Genomic DNA, 19,509 nt, shown 5'->3' with positions numbered 1-19,509 from the left:
AGGCATATTTTCCCATGACAAAATCAATTTCTGGCAAAAAATGCAGTAGAAATTTACAGCACAAAAAAGCACTAGCAGAATAAAATAGCTTTTAATCTCCTCCCATTTTCTTCCCCTCAAAGGATAATCAAGAGTCTCAACAACACAACTGCCACATCAACTATGGAGATATGCCCTGGCTTTTCAGGGAATATTCATTTTTTTAATTAATTATAAGAACAAAATATTTATATTGTGTTTGTGAACTTCTAGGAAAAAAAAATCCAAACTCTGCATTTGTGTGCAATTTTCTTACGTGTGGCTGAGTGGTTTCACAGCTTTGTAACTGTATTCATACAGTTTACCTCATGAAAAATGAAAGGAATTCAAGATTTTTTGTATTTATACTTGCTGTAGTCAAGTGCCATAACTCAGGGAATGTTATTCTAGATAGGAAGCTATTAATCAAATAAAAGTGAAGCACCTACTTTCAGAAATGTGTGAGTAGTGCTCCACAGTCTCTGTTTGTGGCTCTTCATCATGGAGCCCAAAGACACCATTTTAGCCCAGATGGCTGTAAGGGATGGAAGGTGACTGCAGTCCCCCTAAAATGGATGTTTGTAACACTGCATGACTGTGTGTGGCAAAGGAAGAGACAAGAATTGTTTTTCATCATCATACTTTTTTCCCAATAATTCTGGGGGTTTTTTTCTGAAGGTCACATACACAACATTGATGGGAGTCAGAGAGAGCTGACTAGTGAGGGTGCTCAGGAAACCAGGCTGTAGCTATCTATTATCAGAATCAGGAATGTGTTCACTTTCAGTGTTTTGAGCCAGGAAGAGAAATGGTACCTGAAGGAATACTTCTGGCTCTTCTACAAGACTGAATTAATTTTGTCATTATCCTTAGGGTGATAAAATTCAATTTTGCTTACCATACTTAAAAGCTTTGAGCTATCTGTGCTACCACCTCACCAGAAAAGAAGGATAATTATTTTTGTAGGAATGCCCTCCTGTGACACAGGCATCCTAGATTCTTCCCCTGTCTCTAGGCAAAGCTTCTCATGAAGTCATAAACAATTCAGCATGTTTACAGGTTTAGAAGTGACCTGTGTCTTGATCTGGATATGTCAAAATCCAGGAAATAAGAAGCACAACAAAGAACAAAAAGACTAAGGCAAGAAAATAAGTATTTGATACCATTTGATGGGAAAATCTATTTGGGATAAACAATCAGAAATTATATTTTATTTCCTTTTAAAATAGAAACCTGTTTGTGAAAATATGAGACCTTCCATTTCATTTTCTGATTTAAAATAAGATATTTTTATTGCAGTTTGAGTTAGTCTCATAGAAGTGCAGTTGAATCTGAAACTGCCTACTCAAGGATTTCTTTACAGCATCCTATTTCTAGGTCAAATGAAATAGAATTTTATGATTATATGAAAGGTACTGTCTTCTAACTAGATTTTATTCAGAAATTCATGATCTGATTTATCTGAATTCTTCTTTCCGCAATTCACAAGCTCTTCTCATTGCAGGACAGACTGTGAGACTTCCTCCTCAAAAATTCTCTTTTCCTACATTTCCTTATTTCTGGAACAAATTAAATAAAAAACTCAACAGCTTTTTATTTTCTTGTCCAAGGAAATAAAATATTTTCTAGTTAGTATGTCACTGATCGCACCAGCTTATCTCTTAATGAAGATTAGTGTGTTTGTTTCATTAATTTCCCTCTTTAGAACAGTCAGTAAGCACAGGGAATCTGAGATTTTTAAGTAGCAAAGGGATTCAGTGCGTGGTAAAATAGACAATACATCAAACTCATATACCTAAATTGAAGAAATCATTCATAATACTTCTTAAGAAAATATGGATCAAACTTATTTTCAATTAAAATTACAAAGCTGACAACATCAATCCCATATAAAAGTAATGAAGTATGACTACTTTCAGTAGCAGAAGTGAATACCTTCTTTTGGTCTTAATATTATGTGCCTTGGTGTAATCATTAGGGAATAGATTCTTATCTAGCATAAACTGCCATAACTACACGAGGAAGTTACAACATGTTACACCATCTGAGAATCCACTTTGAATTTCATAATCATTTGCACCTAATTTCAGCTACTCTTGGGGTTTTTTCCCTAATATAAGGAGTTTTAGATAACTACTGAATAAAAGAAATTTCTTTTGGAGCTTTGCAAAGACAACCTTTGAAACTTACTATGATGTACAGAGTATAATCTACAAATCATGTCAACAGAGTTTATTTCCTTTGATTTCACACCATAGCTCTAGGCATCTGCCATAGCAGATAGAAGCAGCTTTTGATAGCTCACTAAAGCTATCATACCAGCAAATGACTTGAAAAAAGGGCTAACAGATTTTGTAAAAACAAAAATAGGGGAGGAAAGTAATAGTAAAAGAGAAACTCAAAGCTGGCTTGTGCCAAAACAAAACATGTAGCTAGACCTGCCAGACTGCCTTCAGTAGTGAGGAGCTCATGAATGTAAGTTCCCCAGTACTCTTAATCTTGTCATGTGAAGTAGTGCACAGTGGCAGAGAATGCTAGAGCTGATTGTTAATTGGAATGATAAGACTGGTTTATCATTATCTTATTATCTTTCCAGAACATAAATTTGTTCTTACTACGTATAAGCTAGGTGTTTTCAAAAACCTGTAAATTCCGCTGGTATAATTGAAAATTATTTTGATTCACCTTAGGAAATGGGATTGTGTTTGATATCTTCTGTTAGATATCTGAATTTGATATACTGTCCATAGTGTCAAGCTCTGAATTTCCTCAATATTTAAAGAATCTAGTTCCACAACACTGATCTAAAGAGAGAATCATCTGAAAGGCATTCCTGCATGATATTTACAGTGCAACTCTTTCTGATCTACTGAAAAGTTAACCACAAAATCTGTGTGTTTTTAGAGAAATGTTATACTATATGCTTCAGACTGTAAAAGATGGTAAGGACAAAAGGGAAAACCAAACTCCAATACATTAAAATGTTATTGTGAAAGAATGAATTAGACTTGGAATCTTCACCCTGCCTAGAAAGAGGGGAGGTGGGAATGGTAGGATGTTTCCTTGCACTGACTCATACCCACATATCTAGTAAAGGCTGAGCTGAACTGACACCGTCTGTCAGTGAGTTTGTTTGCACTGTAGTTTTAGTTCTGCATTCCACCAAGCAGCAGGGAAACAGTTTGTTCAGTGTGCTTTGAAGTTAATGATGAGAACTAGATTATGTTCAAGAAACTTTCTCTCCAAACAAGTGTTTACATGAAGAAGAGTCATGATTTAGCGGGTCAGAAAAATTCCAATTGCCAAGGGACTTGCAGACCACCTTAATGTATCCTGAGCCCTAAACTCCATATATGCAAAAACCACTGCTTTGCAGCTGGCACTGACAGATGTGAGGGGACACAGGGTGGTCTGTTTCACAAGCTCTGCAAACTACAGTTAAAAAGCAAGCAGTTGTAAGTAGCTTGGCTCGAGCATCCTGACATGATTTTTTGTGGAGGGTGGGGGTGGAATGATTCTGAAGAGCTTCCCAGTACAGCTGTCACTCCTGTCAGTATTACTTGAGCCACCACTGTGATAACTTGAACTCCCACCACCACTGCATCATTCACTATGCTGTTTGATCCTAGGAAACCCTGTTGCTGTACTGTGACTTCAAAGCTGCTGCCATAGCTGCATGTGTGGAAAGTTATCATCTACTGTAAGTAATAAAAAAGTACAGAAAATTATTAGCCCTTCTGTAACAGACTAAGTTTCTATTTTTTGTAAAGACATCCTGCATCAATGTGCTTTTAAGTTCCTAAATCGGTATACAATTTGGTCCTGGTTTCCATCTCTGGGACTGGGTTTTCAGTTTGGTGTTCATTACTGAAGGTTTCATTTTTAGCATAATATTGATCTATTTCTGGAGCCTTCAAGCTAGTACTCCCTGTCCATAAATTAACTACAAGATGCAAGACTAATGTCACCACTACCCAAACCCTAGTTATGTCTCTGAAACACCTTCTCATTAAATCTTCAAAAGTAGAAAATATTTTTTGAAATGGACCCTTTAAAAAAACCCAAAAAACAAACCCAAGCCACAAACACTCACACACATCTGCCTAAAACCACAAAATAACAAATAAATAAAAAACTTTGTTCACACTGTACTTAAACATATGGGACTCCCTCCCTCATACAAGAGAGACTTTGGGTTGAGGTCAATGACATGATTTCTCTTAGAGGCACTGGGAAATTGCAGCCCTGATTATTGCTCTGTAATATGATAGGCAAGTATGGCAAAATACTGAAATAAATACTTTATCACATACTAGATATGCTCTTGCATGCTGGACATGAAATAATGATATGACTCATACACAAAATCTGGATTATCCTCTAGAGACAGATGCTGATCTCTTCTCTGTGGTGACCAGTGAGAGGACCCAAGGGAATGGCCTAAAGCTGTTCCAGGGGAGCTTTAGGTCAGATATTACAAAAAAGTTCCTCACTGGAGCAGGCTCCCCAGGGAAGTGGTCACAGCAACAGCCTGACAGAGTTCAAGAAATGTTTGGAAAAATCTCTTGGGGTGGCCTGTGCAGAGCTGGGAGTTGGACTTGATGGTCCTTGCAGGTCCTATCCAACTCAGTGTATTCAGTGATTCTGCGATTCAACAATATATACTAGGACAGAAGTATTTAATTACTGATTCTTGATAAATTGTTACTCTTAAATAAATTATATTTATGATTTAGTGTAGGGCTTTAATAAAAATGCAGATATAATACCTAAGATTTTTTTTTTTAATTTTGGAAGGCAAGTTACTTTAAAAAAAAAAAAAGAAGTGCACTCCAAGTAATTAAATTTTATTTAATCTCAGAGACTTTCACATTGTTCTAAGGCAAAATTTAAGAACCTTGTTTACATAAAATGTCAGAATATTTTAAAACATACTGTGAGGTCTAAACACCTTAGAAGTCCCTAGAAATGGTCAAATTATCAGCCAAGGAGGAAGCTTGATTTGATGATTCCTGGACCTGAGTCTGTGTTTCTATATAACTTCAAAGTGTTCTTCTGCAGTTTGAAATAAAAACAACCCATGATACTTTGGTATTTAGTATTAACACTAAATCAGGGAAATATTCCAATATTATCTAGTGGAAAGGAGGAGTCACTTCTAACATTCTTATGGATTTAGCAGTCTCTAATGTATTTCAAGGAAAGAAAGTCCTGTCAATAAACCTTAACTGTTTCCCTTATTCAAAGACTACTGAACTGAAAAAGGATTTTATGAGAAGCCAAAAAGATTTAAAAGTTTCCATTTCCCTTGAATTTCGTCTAGAAAGGGTGTGAAAACAATCCTGTTCTCCTTCAGGTTGGGTGGATAATCAGTTGCTATTTAGACCTTAAGATGTGCACAGATGAGAGTTCAAGGCTTCAATGGAGATCAGTTAGGGAAATTGCACATGAGGAGTCACAGAGTCAGTGTGGCAGGCAAGTGTCAGCAAGGGACAGGTACTTTAGTCTTCCTTCTTATTAATCTGTGCTGCCATTTCAGATCAAAAGGAAAAAAATCATGATTTTCAGAGGCTTCTAGTTTAATCGGTTTTTTCCAAAATTGTGTGTGAGAGAGAAGATATTTCATCTCTCTTTTTCAAGAGTTATTTACAGTCTCGCCCTGAAATTAGTATCAATCCCTAAACATGCTCCCTTGTGCAGAACTCAGATGAACTATTTATCTCATCATATGTGATCTAGGCATCCTCTAATCTCTGAGTTTCCCTTAGTCTTAAACTTCCAGAGCCTGTTATCTGTTATTAGGGACCACTCTAACACTGATAAGCTCTTCTCCTCTTTCCTCAGTTGAATCTTAACTTTTCTCACAATATAGGAAGATTAAATTGAAACATCATGTAGGCTGCTTAAGAAGATGAAGCCATTATGGCAAGGTGATTTCAGATCAAATTGGTGAAGTTCTCCATTAAAAAGTAATTAAAGAATGAACCTAGAATACTATTTATGCTGGAATGCACTTTCATCAATTCAGTTTTTATATGTGCAGCTGGAAAATTAAAAAAGTTATCATATGAAGTTTCTTGAGACCTGTAAATTGCTTTCATGTTCAGCTAAGGAGAAAGCAATCTGATGAATCTAATACATTTCAAAATATACACCAAAGAATGAATGAGACCAAAACCTAATTAAACAGAACAATAATCCTGAAAGGTAAGCTTGAGACAGGTATTTATATATCCCCATTCAAAAGATGTCCACCAGTTTCCTTCATCTGACTCTTTTGAGGTCTGTTCTGTTGTGTTTAGGCTCTTTACTTTACTTTTAGTTTTATCAGTGGTTCCCTTTTAGAACAGGGTTGCATACTTCAGGAGAAGGAAGCATAGAAAAGATGAGTTCATCTTTTTCTTAGGACAGTAGCTCAATGGCTTAGTGTTAAGCACCAGGAAACCATTCCCATCTAGTTAGGGAAATAAGATATGCGGTCTTCTATAGAGGATTCTAAAGAGGAACACTATCATCTTGTTGAGTTTTGATTTGTTGGCCAAGGTATATCTACAGCCTTAGGGTAACGGCCAAGTTGACAGATTCAGGTCAGAAAGCAGTCAGTGTTTTGACCTGCCTTAGGAACAACTACCTACCCAGCAGTGTAGATGCAGAAAACTTAATCAGAATGCATACAAAAAGCCGAGCCATCTAGAACTATTACTACTATTTTTCCTATGACACTTGCACTCAGTAAGAAACAAAAGTGATCTAATAATACTCTACATTTTCAATGTCTTAAATGTCTTAAAATGACTTCATAGTTAAATAACTGTGAATAAACTTCCACAGCAGCTACTCTGAATAATTATGGAGTATGATGATCCTTAAATAAAGTAAGACTCCAACCTCTGCTTTCCTTATACTTAAATCTCTTAATCTTTAATATAAATATCTTCTCCACTAAAAACACAGGATCACTGCATCAGCAGTTGTCAGGGGAAATTGTAGCACCCAGAAAGCCAAACAAGTCATTCACTGAAGGGCAAGCCAATGAATTGGGCTGTGGCACTTAAACAGTGTTAAAATTAGCAGAGCCAGAAGTGTGTCTGTATACTTTTGTTAGATGATACTACAAGTCACAGTATGTAAAAAGCTGACAAAGGGAGAAAAGATGAAAGCAAAAAGCTAGGATATAACTAATGATAATAAAACTCTTGGCAAGTCAAATTACTGAGAGTCTCATATCAAAAGCAACTTCGACAATAATGGGATTCCAGAGTCCATAAAATTAGTCATGATTCAAAGATAAAAACATCAACAATTTGCATAAAAGCTTTCCTTAAAAGATTTAGCACTGTGTACAAAATGAAGAGAAAAAGCACTACCATAACAGCAACACTTTAATATAGGTATCCATTATCTAATGCTTATATAATGGAAGCCAAATTGAGCTCATTATTATCAGTGCTATTATGCTGAATACTAAATTAACTCATCATAGAAACACACTTGCTTAAAAAACTATTACCACAACATCAGTGACAAGGAAAAAAAATTGCATGCAAACTTCCTGAGATGACTAATTTGATTTCAGTGTTAACTTCTAATGCATTATTAATCAATAGTTCATTATACTTTAGGATAACATTTAGTTTATTTGTGGTTTATTTGTATACATTTCATTTCTGTAATCTTTTACTGTATTGCACTTTATTCCTATGTAAACAATGCTGGTTGCTCTGATACAGATTTACAGTAAATGCAAGTATGATAGATTTCTGTGTAATTCGAATTAGTTCTGTTTTCCAAAACCAGGAGAGGTACAAAAAGGGAGATGCAATTCAATGTAAACAATAAGTTGAAGCTACAAAAAAAGACTGAAAATTTTACATTATTAAATGGCTTGCATAAATTTATTGTTAAAAGATATACAAAAATGGTAGAATAGGAGATGTTTTAATGTAATAGAATCATGAATATGAAGCTCCAAGGTTACTTGGAGTCTAAAAGTCTTGTGAATTATTTTTTTGGTATCAAAATAAAATGCAATATTTATGTGATGGAACATTAATACTCCTTCTTTCAGGACTAAATAAACCATGACTTGTATTAAAAGTGGTGTTTCAAAGTAATTTCAGAACTCCAATATGATTTTGTGGTAATAGAGTTAATGAGCAACAGAATAAAGGAAGTTATGGTTCCTGGAAGGCAGAAGTCCTCTTACCTTATGACCATTTTAGCACTTAAAAAAGTTACTAAAGAGCTCCTTTTACCCAGTGTTTCAGGAAAAAAAAAGACTATTATTTTTATTTACTTTTCTTTAATATTTTCATTTGTATTCACATTACAAATTCAACTATAAAAATCACATAGTGTAAAAGTTAGTTGAAAATTAGAAGTGAATTGAAAAATATTTTCAAAGATAATTTCAAAATATTGAAGTCATTCTTCTAAAATGAGTTTTGTAACAAATATTTTGGAAACAAAATTGAAAACTAGTTCTCCTGCCATGAAGATATTGGGTATGATATAATCTTTCTCTGATGACATCCTATTTACAAAGGAAGTTCAGTAATCATTTGGCTTCCTAGTAATACTGAGAGAGCACAGGAAAGCTTTACAAAGGCTGAAGCTGGCTGCAAAAGGAAAGTAAAGAGATAATTCTGAGGAAATTTTATTTCCCTGTTATTAAATGGTGCAGTGTCATTAACTTATAGGATGATTCACACAATGGTAATTCATTTCATCCTTGTATTGAAGGCTTGAGATATTCTCAAAAGTAAATGAGCCAAATAAAGAATTGATATGTGATAATATGTATACAGATTTTGAAGAAATTTCTTCATAAGTTTTTCAAATTTCAGTGTCATCTTTCTTTTTGTGCAGTGGTCCTTTGTCATGAGAGAACTCTTCAAATCTGAGAGGCTGTTTCCATGGGGTAATTAAATAATATGTATACAAATCCTCTTATATTCTTTACAGTGGCATAGGCATAATTTTCATATGGTACACACATGGACAGAAATTCCAAAACCTTAAACCAAAAAACTTTTCATTTAATGGAAAACTTGGAAAAAGATCTTCTCAGGTAAACTTGAAAACCATTTTAAATACTCAAATATTTATTTTAGTGATACAAACAAAAAATCAGAAGCATGCTGACCAGCCTGAGATGAAATATTTTATTTCATTCTCTGTTTACTTTTTCTGTTTGCTTAACTTTTTTTTTTTTTTTTGAGAGGAAATATTCAACAAAAAGGCTTTATGAAAGGAAAAAAAACAAACTATTAGGGAAATATTTTGAAGGTATTGAAATGTGAATAGCTTCAATTAAAATTCATCAAAAAAACTAAGACTGCCAATGTGTAAAGTTTAAAGATTGAATTCACTAAAATAGCGATTGTCTTATTTACACCTTTCTAATAAGCAAAATAGCTATATATTTATTTTTCTTAAGAGACTTTGATTCTTTCTTTTTTCTTCCCACTTGTTTGGGTAACAATGGAGGGATTATCAAAAGAGGTAAAATGTTATATTTTGTGAGTTTTGGTTTCTTATCTCTTAATGAAAAAAATCATCTCCTTTTAAAACCAAAGCATAAAGTCATAGTTACAACACAGTAGTCTTCATTGTTAAACCTTTCCTTGATTTTCTGCTCTAGAACAAGGAAGACCTGGCCAAAATCTCAACATTTTCATGGCACCTTTAAGGCCCTATTTCAGTAGTTTGCCAATATGTCAAGTACAACTTACATCAATATTTTGAATGGAAGATGCTATTTCTACATAGTTACTACTGGCTGGAATATTACTGAGACATTACTGAAGCAAATTTTTGAAGCATTGTTTTTCCAGTCAAAAAGATCCTCTTGCAACAGCTACATTTTTGTGTAGGGAAGAGTTACAGTTTAAAACAGGTTGAAAGAATAGTGTCATGTATCCAGATAATTTGTCATTGTAATGATCTCTATTTTGCAGTCAAGATACACAGTTAAAAGCATAAAAGATTGTTGGATTTGGCCTATGGATCCAGCCTTTCCAGGTCCCTTTGCAGAGCTCTCCTAAGTGCCAGGGAATTTTCAATACTTGATCTTAAATTGGATTCCACTTTTCTTAACTTGTCCAAAGGGTACAGTCACAAACCTAGTAAATGAGAGACAGAGATAAACCCTTCCAGAGAGTATTTCATCAGTTTAAGAAAGCTATTAAGCTTTTAGATAGTGTCCAAAGGAGGGCAGTGAAGATGGTGAAGAGCCTCGAGGGGAAGCTGTAAGCGAAGCAGCTGAGGTCACTTGGTCTGCTCAGCCTGGAGGAGACTGAGGGAGACCTCACTGCAGTTACAGCTTCCTCATGAGGGGAAAAGGAGGGGCAGGCACTGAGCTCTGCTCTGGGGTCACCGGGACAGAACCTGAGGAATGGCCTGAAGCTGTGCCAGAATAGGTTTAGGTTGGATGTTAGAAAAAGGTTCTTCCCCCAGAGGGTGGCTGGGCACTGGAACAGGCTCCCCAGGGAAGGAGTCAGCAGCAGCCTGACAGGCTCCCCAGGGAAGGAGTCAGCAGCAGCCTGACAGAGCTCCAGAAGCGTTTGGATAACGCTTTGCAGGTACATGATGTGGCTCTTGGGGATGCTGCTGTGCAAAGCCAGGAGTTGGACATGATGATCCTTGTGTGTACCTTCCAACTCAGCTTATTCTGTGATTCTGTCATCATGTTTATCTTTCATGCCTTTAATAGGTGAAGATAAATTGCTATTTGAAGGGATTTCTATTTCACCAGGCCACTAGTTGACTTAATTTCTCATTTCTGATCAGATAGATCCCATCTCTGATTTTGGAATCTAAGATGTATTATTTTCAAGTATTTTAATTGATTAAATTAATTTTCTAAATATGAGTTTTTATATTTGCACCCAAACCTATGACCACTGCAATCTATAAAGTGTCCTGGCTAAAATCATTATAGTAGCCTCCACTCCCTATATTTAGTTAGGATGGTCATTGATCACATGTTGATCTTTTTTGTCCTCCCAGATTCTATATAGCTACAACGGTTCAGAAACAACCTCACATTTTTTTTAATGTTAAAGCAACCACCAGATGGCGACCTTACAATTGCGTAAATAAAATGCAAACCAAATTGAATGTGGATTGATTTGGTCGAGCTTATATTTAGTGGGTATTATTATTTTTTTTTAAATAAAACAAAAACCAGGGCCTCAACTGTGCATCACCTGTCTCCGGGTATTTTAATTGGCTGCAGGCTTTATTAGAGTCTATTCTTCATAGTGAATTTTTAGAGAATTTTGTTAAACTGAATTCCTTAAATTCTTCACTTTTCCTTTCTCCAGGGTAATACATTTTAGTTGTCTACTTATTATTAAATCTCTAATTACTGAAACACAAAACCCTAGCATGGGGACTCCCACAGAGTATGCAGTGCTGCATTTTTCAATGAAATTATGGTCAGCATGTCATTGCTTCCCATTTTGTATAGCAGCAAAGCCTTTTTAAAGACTTTTCAGTTTGCATAGCCAGGCTCACAAATTGATCTGTCTGTCAAACTGATGCAGGTGCCAGACTGATGCGAGTGCCAGACACATACTAAGAGCCTTTTCCAAAGTCTGAAGCCTCAGCTGGTAGGCTTTCTACTGCTTAGACTAAGCTTTGGGCCAATCCCCTTTTTTTCTCCTTCAGCCTCTGTCTGATATATATCTAGGATAGATCTGATGTAGAAAGCAATTTCCTGTTAAAACTATGTCCACAGAATATGCTATTCTCCATCAATTTAAAATGGCAAAGTCAGGTATTTAAAAATAATTTTTGGCAATATATTCTTTCGCCCTGAAAAGCAGTGTTGGATTGTTCGATATTTGATCATGTTAATTGAAAAGAATAAAACGAGTAGGAGTTTGCAGACCAGACAGACCCACTATGATATTCAAGAAGATAGTAGAACAAATTGGTAAACAATCAATTTTTAAAAACCTAGAGGAAAACATGTGATTTTGGAGAAATAGCCAACTGGATTTGTCAAAAAGAAATCAGGTCAAACCAGCCAAATTTCCTTTCCTGAAAGGATAATCTCTCTAGATGAGGCAGAAGACAAAAGAGGTGGGAAATTTTGATGCTGGAATGAAAAGTTCCACTTAGCATTTATGCAAACAAAAGCTGGGATGAAATTACCATATAGGTACAAAACCTGTTAAAAATCATACTCAGAGATTAATTAGAGTTCATGGTCTCACCAGATAGTCTATGTTGAAGTGTGTCAGCACTTTCATCACTAGCTTGTATGATGAAAAAACCCATAATTACCTCCGTTGGTTAGAGCATGATGCTACTAACTCCAAGGTTGTGGATTCAACGTGGGCCACTCATTTAAGAGCTGTACTTGATGATCCTTGTGGGTCCCCTCCCACTCAGACTTTTCTGTGGTTCACAGTGATTCTGTGAAAAGTTCACGTGGGCTACTGACACTCAGGATGGGAGAGCTGACACACTACTAAGAGGAGGACTGGAATTCAGAGTAATCTTGGTAGACCAGAGAAATCACATAAAATCAAGAAAATGGACTTCAGTCAGAGGATAACAAAGCATTGCTCTTAGAAAAAGGAAAGCAGATGCATTTAAGTTGCATAAAAGATGGGAAATAAGTAGCTGGAAATGGGAAATTATTCTGGAAGGATAAATTACTTCTGCAACACACTTAGGGAGACTCACTCACTGTGGGGCAATGGAACTGGTACATACAAATAATTATTTTGCTTTATTTGACAGTGATAAGTTTTCACAGAGTGTTTCAACCACCTTTGACAGTAATGCTTTTGGGTACAGAATAACTGGGGTCAGTCCTGAGGAAAATAATTGTGAGGACAAGTTATTTATAAAATATGACTGACAGAAAGGTTGAAATAACCGATTTTTTGGGTTGCAGAAGACTTCAGAGACATAAAAGTTCTTCAGTAACAAATAAAAAGTTTCTGTAAAGACAACAGTACTTTCTATGCCACTAGATAGGGCAAGAAACAAAGATCTTAGTTTGCAGAAAGGTTTTCTCACTATAAGGGTAGTTAAATGTACCAACCAGTTAATGAGCAGGCTTGAAAAGTCTTTTCTTGGAAGTATACAAAACCAAATTCAATAAACCTAGCAGGGAGAGGTTATTCAAAGAAGCCTTAAGAAAAAAAATAATGGATGGGTTTATTCAAACTTTTGAAAAAGTTAAATAGCTATTTCTACCACTGTATTCATCAGTTGTAAAATCCTTAGAGAAGATCATCCAACACTCTCTTTAGATGGTTCCATTCCCTATTGTTCTTAATGAAATTCAGTTAAGGTGCAGTGCTCTCTTTCAAAATTCTGATTGTTTCCAGAGAGAAAAGGCAGTGGACATCTTTCTTAAGAACAAATTGAAAACAATGGGGGGCAGATAACCATTTCACCATAATCACCTAGAAGCTGGCAAGCTGTGAAAGAAGACAGTACTGTGTGGAATATTTTGCAGTATTCATGAGTCCTGTGAAAGGACCAACTTCAGGAATGAGATTATGAGAGGAAAAATTCTTTTATCCTACGTGACATGAAGACAGGTTGTACCAACGAATCCTACAAAAGAGTTTCAACCAAGGAACATGGAAATCTTTACTCTACTTTCATTCTAAGGATAATTGAAGATGAAGGAACAGTATTATCTAAGCCCAAGTAATTTATGTTAAATTTTTTAAATTTATCCATGAAAGCTTATTTTCCAGTTTTCAGAAAAAATGAAGAATATAGCTTTGTTACAAAAGAAGATCATTAAATGTTTACTTTGCCTCTAAAATTCTTTACTCTGGAACAGCAAGCAGTAGTGCCACAGCAAGTATTAATATAGTAGTATCTGTAACAGAGGAAAAAATATTTTTTGGTTGTACCTTCCAGTGAAGTCAAGATGGAAAAAAAAAGAATCTAGAATAATGAAAAAAATATCAAGAATATGTAGAAATAGAAATGGTATAGATAACAATTTTATATTTTCATTGTGGGCCACACTGTAGGAGAGAGACTTGCCCAGTCTTGACATTTTAAATTCATAGCACTTCAAGTTCATTTTGTGATGACAAAGAGTGAAAACAATATAATGCTGCATAAGTCATAACTGAATCAGTTACTTCATTATGAGTAATGTTGTATCAAACTGGCAAACCTGATATAGAATGAAGATTACAGAGTAAGCAATGCGGTGAAATATCTTTCACATACCCTTACTGTCCTTCAACAGTATGTGCACATCTTGATCATGTCCAAGGGAAGCCACTAAAGAGCAAGCAGGGCTCTTATTTAATCTTGAAAAATTTCCTCATTTCCTCTTGCCTATTTTTTGCTATAACTTTTTAATACATTTATTATTAAAGAAAAAATAATCATAAATTTTTTAAATGCATCAAAATGTTGAGCATTAAAATCACAGACATACCTTTGATGTTTTTACTTCTTACATTCTTAGGAAGGCGAACACAGAGAAGTATCATGAAGTCCCAGACAGCCACTAGCTCACTCCCCCACCAACAGGACTGGGGAGAGAACTGGAATGTTGAGATAAAGACAGTTTAATAGGGAAAGTAGAAGACATGCACACAAGCAAAGCAAAACAAAGAATTCATTCACTACTTCCCACAGACAGGCAGGTCATCAGTCATCTCCAATACAACAGGTCTCCATCTTGGATAATTGTTACTTGGGAAAACAAATTCCATATTTCCAAACATCCCTCCACCTCTTCCTCCTTTTCCCCACTTCATGCACAGAGCATAATGTCATATAATCTGGAATGTCCCTTTGATCATTTGGGGTCACCTGTCCTGGCTGAGTTTCCTCCCAACCTCCCATGCACCCCCAGCTTCCTCCCCAGTCTGGCAGTACAAATAACAGAAAGGGCCTTGGATCTGTGTAAGCCCTGATCAGCAGTAACAAAAACATCTATATTATTATCACTGTGTCCAATGCAAATCCAAACCCAGCCCCATGCTAGTCACTGTGAAGAAAATTACCCTATCCCAACCAAAACCAGTGCAAGTGGGTATCAGTGGAGGAATTCAAAAGCCATAGGCTGAAAACTTCATATTAATTTGAAAAAAGACTTATACAATGTGAATGTCCTATTGCATATGTTTTGGTTTTGAAACATTCACTACTTACTAATTTTACACAATTTATGTTACATCCATATAGCTGGTAATTTTCAGTTATGACTAATAAGTACAAGACTCAAAAGATTATCTGCAATTTTATAAGGAGACCTTTTTTCCCAATCATTTTACCCTCTGCAGCAGTGTTATGGAAAGGGAGGTAGACTGAGGCTACCAGCCCTTCCTGAACCAATGATCCCAGAATCTCTGGAGGAATTTGTGAATTTGAAGGTAAACTTTCTGTCTTTTAGAGAGGATATAGAATCTTTAAACAGTTGAATAGATTTTCCTCCATGCATTGAGTAACACTAAATCTTTTTAGATCTATTTCAGCTTCATTGTTCCCCTGCCATTTGAATTGCTGGCCCAGAAACATATAATTCAAACAGAATTCAACTGAGAAGTGCACTATAAATAATATTCTCACCATACAGAAAAGTGAGTATTATATAGGTAATATTTTAACCAAACTAGAAGAGCTCTGACTGTGCACTAACTCCTATTTTGTTCTGCAGTGTTAACACATTATAGTTAGATTGCAGCTGGAAGGAATGGAATCTGGAACTTCCAGATTTCTATTCCAAATAGAAAAGGTTTGCTATTTAGTTTGACCATTGCTAACACATACATTTGAAAAAAAAATTAGTAGCAAAAAATACAAACATGGTAATTTGAAGTCTGGTTTAAATCTTCTTAATATTTTTCTTTCCTACAATTATAAAATAAAATTTTTCATTCCAGTGGATTTGTCAAATGCCCAATTAAGGGCATTTTGTGAGAAAACAGAAACATCTCATGTACTGTATCATAAAAAGGAAAGAGTATTAAATGGTTTTCTTTTATAAACTCTTAGGCCAAACTGTGCTTCTAATCTGGTCACCTAGAGGCATTCAGAGCTGTGTGAAGCACTTCTCATTCTGAAAGTAGATGATTTTTCTGACAGGCAGATAATGCAAAATTGGACTGTGTCATAAGAGGAGGGAAGCTTGAATTGACTTGCTCAGCACCTATGTATTATCCAGTATAGTCAGAATATAGGTATAAAAACACGGTAGGAATTATCACATTGAAAATTCAAAGAAACAAGCACATATTTTAAAAAGTCTAGAGCTTCTCCTCTGTAGTTGCTCTAATCTTACTTTGGTTAATTTCAGTTTTTTAAATGATGATTACTACCTTTAAATTTTTCTAATGTATTTTGAATACTGATAATTTTAATTTGAGATATTTGGACAGCTTGAGAATCTTCTGATGAAACTGAGATATAATCCTCATTGAGTTATATTGTCCTCCTTCCCAGAACCCTTCCCCAGACAAATTTGTTTTGTTTTGGTTTTGCTTTGTGTTGAGTGCAGAACACAATGAGAAATTGATTGTTATACTCCTGGCTACTGCTATCCCATGGGTTTTTAAAGTTGTAACTGTAATATACTGTCCCTTTTTTCAGAAGAAGGCACTATAGGTGACTTGCTTTCATCTGTGAATGTTTGTCTATCCATCTTTTTTCTTTTCTTTCTGGTTAAAACTACCTCCAGCTAATGTGTCATTCAGGATTGTGGGTGCCCACCACCCAGGTTTTGTGGTGGTTCCTTTTTATAGATAAGTTTTTCCTGCCCTGAATGGAAGTTTCTCTCATGCTATAGAAATTAGTCATCATGTAGAGTTTGTTCTTCTAGACCTTTCTGGAAGTGGGCTGGAGGGCTTCAGGAGGCTTTGGTGAGCTTCTACCCCACTCCAGATTGACCTCTGGTTGATAGTCCAGGCTCAGTTCTCAACCTCATTACTGTTTGCCCTGTGCTGCCTGGTGCTTATTCTCAGAAGCCAGAACAAGGACTTTTGTCCCCAAAAAGACTCCCCTGCCTCCATGTGTCCCCCTTCTCCAGGCACAGCTTATCCTTTTGTCCCAGCCTGTTCTTACCAGCAGTCCTTGGTTATTTGCTACAGGTGTTTGAGACTTACATATTAGCCCCTTATCTTCTGGGCTTCTACATCTGGACAAACCAAATGTTTTTGGTACTGTAGCTAAGCTGAAAGAGATTAATCTGTGTAGGTCAAAGAAAGAAACATCACTTTGGGTTTTTTTAATGTACAGTTTGTGAGATTCTATTACTTTTTAATCTTGTAAACTTTAAATTTCTTTTTGACATAGTTATTCTACTTGTTACCATATTAGTTATTCTCTTAGTCAGAAAAAATAATAAGTCAGTGAAAGCAAGGACTGTTGCCCTACTTAATTACATTAAACTATAGTCAAGATTTTATATATCTAATATTAGAAAGTGGATTGAAAAGGGAAATATTTGTTAAAACAAAAATGTTTACAGTATTGGGAACTTTCTCTTTCTTTTAGCATAAATATATTCTGAAGTATGCTGTACTCTCCCGATTTCCTAAGTTTTCCAGCATTTTTAAATTCTAGGCCACAAAGGTAATCCTATTATTATTGTGATATGCAATTAAACTCTAATGTTAATTGGACTGCATATTTTTCTGCATTTCATATTAACCAAATTATTTTTTCTCATTAATTACTTGATAATTATTTCAATTCTAAGGAAAGGATACTATTTATTGAATAAGGTGTAAGACTTTGTAAAAAACATCAGAAAGTCCAGCCTTCAATTTTTCAGTAAAGCACTGTTGCTGTCCTTGTGTAGATACCTTTAAAATATCCATGCAACACTGGTTCAAAATTGCCCTTCAGGGTGATTATCATAACTGTAATTTTGTAATAAGTCATAGTCTTAAAATAGGCAGGATTGCAAGATGGGTTCAAAATGAGCAAATATCACAAATCTAATTCCTGGATTCTCCTGGCTATGCTATTTAGTAGTGATTCCAGATAGTTTGTACTTTACAGCAAACACTTTCTATTAAGAAATTTGTCAGTTAATTTGATTATACTATTGTTGCTCAAGTTGAATGAAGCCCATGGTCCAGGGAAAGTCCACTTAAATAATTTAAACTTTTTAATTAAAAGAAATATTTTGTGTTAAAAACTGTGTATTGAGATTAAAAATGGACATTAGAGTGAATAAAAAATGTTTCATTTACAAAGCCTAAAACAGAATTTCATACTTATGAAAGGTACTAGGAATCTGCCCTAAGTGACACTATCCATCAACAGTTGGGTGATACAGGTGTGAAATATTCTCAATTTACTGTTCACATAAACTCCTCCACAATCTCATTCCTAGATAATGGAAATTAACTGAAATTTTGTTAGTGTAAGCATGAGAGGATATTTCTGTACCATAGTTCTTCTTACAGTTAAGTTCTTAGTTCAGATTTTGTGCTACCTTCTATGCCATGTTTTTTTCATTTTGTACCTGTTGAAAACAAACTATCCATCCTTGAAGGAAACAAATCTCTCAAGCCTACAGGGATAGCAGCATGTTCTACTATAAATCAAGTTTTTCCACCAAGAACTAACTCCTGAAAAAAGTGCAAATTGCTATTCCCTGAAAAAAAAAAAAAAAAAAGAAAAATGCCCCTATAATATGCAGCATTCTGTATGGGAAATGTCATTAAATACAATATCCAGTGTTAAACCAAATGAGTCTGATAGTCCCCCACTTAATCAGTTACTTATGAAATTAGAATTCTTATTGCAGAACCTTTACCCATGAAATACAGAGGTTCTGGTGTTGTATACAAATTGAGAAATCTCCAGAGTTTTTGATACTCATTTAACACCTAATTTGTATGAAACTGAAAGGTCATAAGTTCCCAGCTTCTCATGAGCACAGTGAAGTACACAAGAAGGGGTCATTTTCATTGAATACAGAAGTGAGTTTACCTCAAAAATATTTTACATTTATGAATTCCATGTGGTTTTGTTCCAAGTTTGGGTATTATATGCCTGATATTTTGAAGTAACTTCCTTACAATTTAGGTCAACTTTATTTTTATTTCTTATACTTAACTTTATATTACATTTCTGCAAACTCAAAGGCCTAGCTATTATTTCAATGAATAAAATGCTTCATAATCAAGACATTCTGTTTCGAATGTAACAGTAGTTAGGGCTCTTTATTTCACAATTTCCACTATTACCTTTGTTGTCAATAGCAAGGTTACCTGTATAAAGAGCAATATTGTATCATTTGATACAAATAATCACGAAATAATTACAACCATAATAACTGATGAAAATGAGTTATTTTCTGTCTAAAGGTAAATGAAAGTCCTATAATTTCAGCTGAATTTATGAACTAATAAGTGAAGTATGAAGGGGCTGTCTCCCAAAAATATATGAAAAGAAAAAAAGAATAGTTCGTAAATCATGTATTTCTGATTAAATCATTGAAAATAACTGAAAACCATAAAATAAGAAGGTGAAAAA

At 35.1% G+C, this 19,509-nt stretch overlaps 1 long non-coding RNA gene across 4 annotated transcripts in view; it reads left to right on the top strand.

Annotated features, from left to right (window-relative positions):
- The window catches only part of LOC143694367 (uncharacterized), a 144,660-nt gene that overhangs the window by 99,923 nt on the left and 25,228 nt on the right, over positions 1 to 19,509 (top strand). For all 4 annotated transcript variants that reach the window (XR_013182824.1, XR_013182823.1, XR_013182822.1 and 1 more), the window contains one exon: positions 3,648 to 3,718. This is a non-coding gene — a long non-coding RNA (uncharacterized LOC143694367). The remainder of the gene's footprint in view (positions 1 to 3,647; positions 3,719 to 19,509) is intronic.

The sequence above is a fragment of the Agelaius phoeniceus genome, chromosome 6, assembly GCF_051311805.1.
Source record: "Agelaius phoeniceus isolate bAgePho1 chromosome 6, bAgePho1.hap1, whole genome shotgun sequence".
In the NCBI taxonomy this organism is placed as follows: domain Eukaryota; kingdom Metazoa; phylum Chordata; class Aves; order Passeriformes; family Icteridae; genus Agelaius; species Agelaius phoeniceus.
The sequence above is the reverse complement of the archived record's forward strand: the minus strand, read 5'-3'. Positions and strand labels throughout refer to the sequence as shown.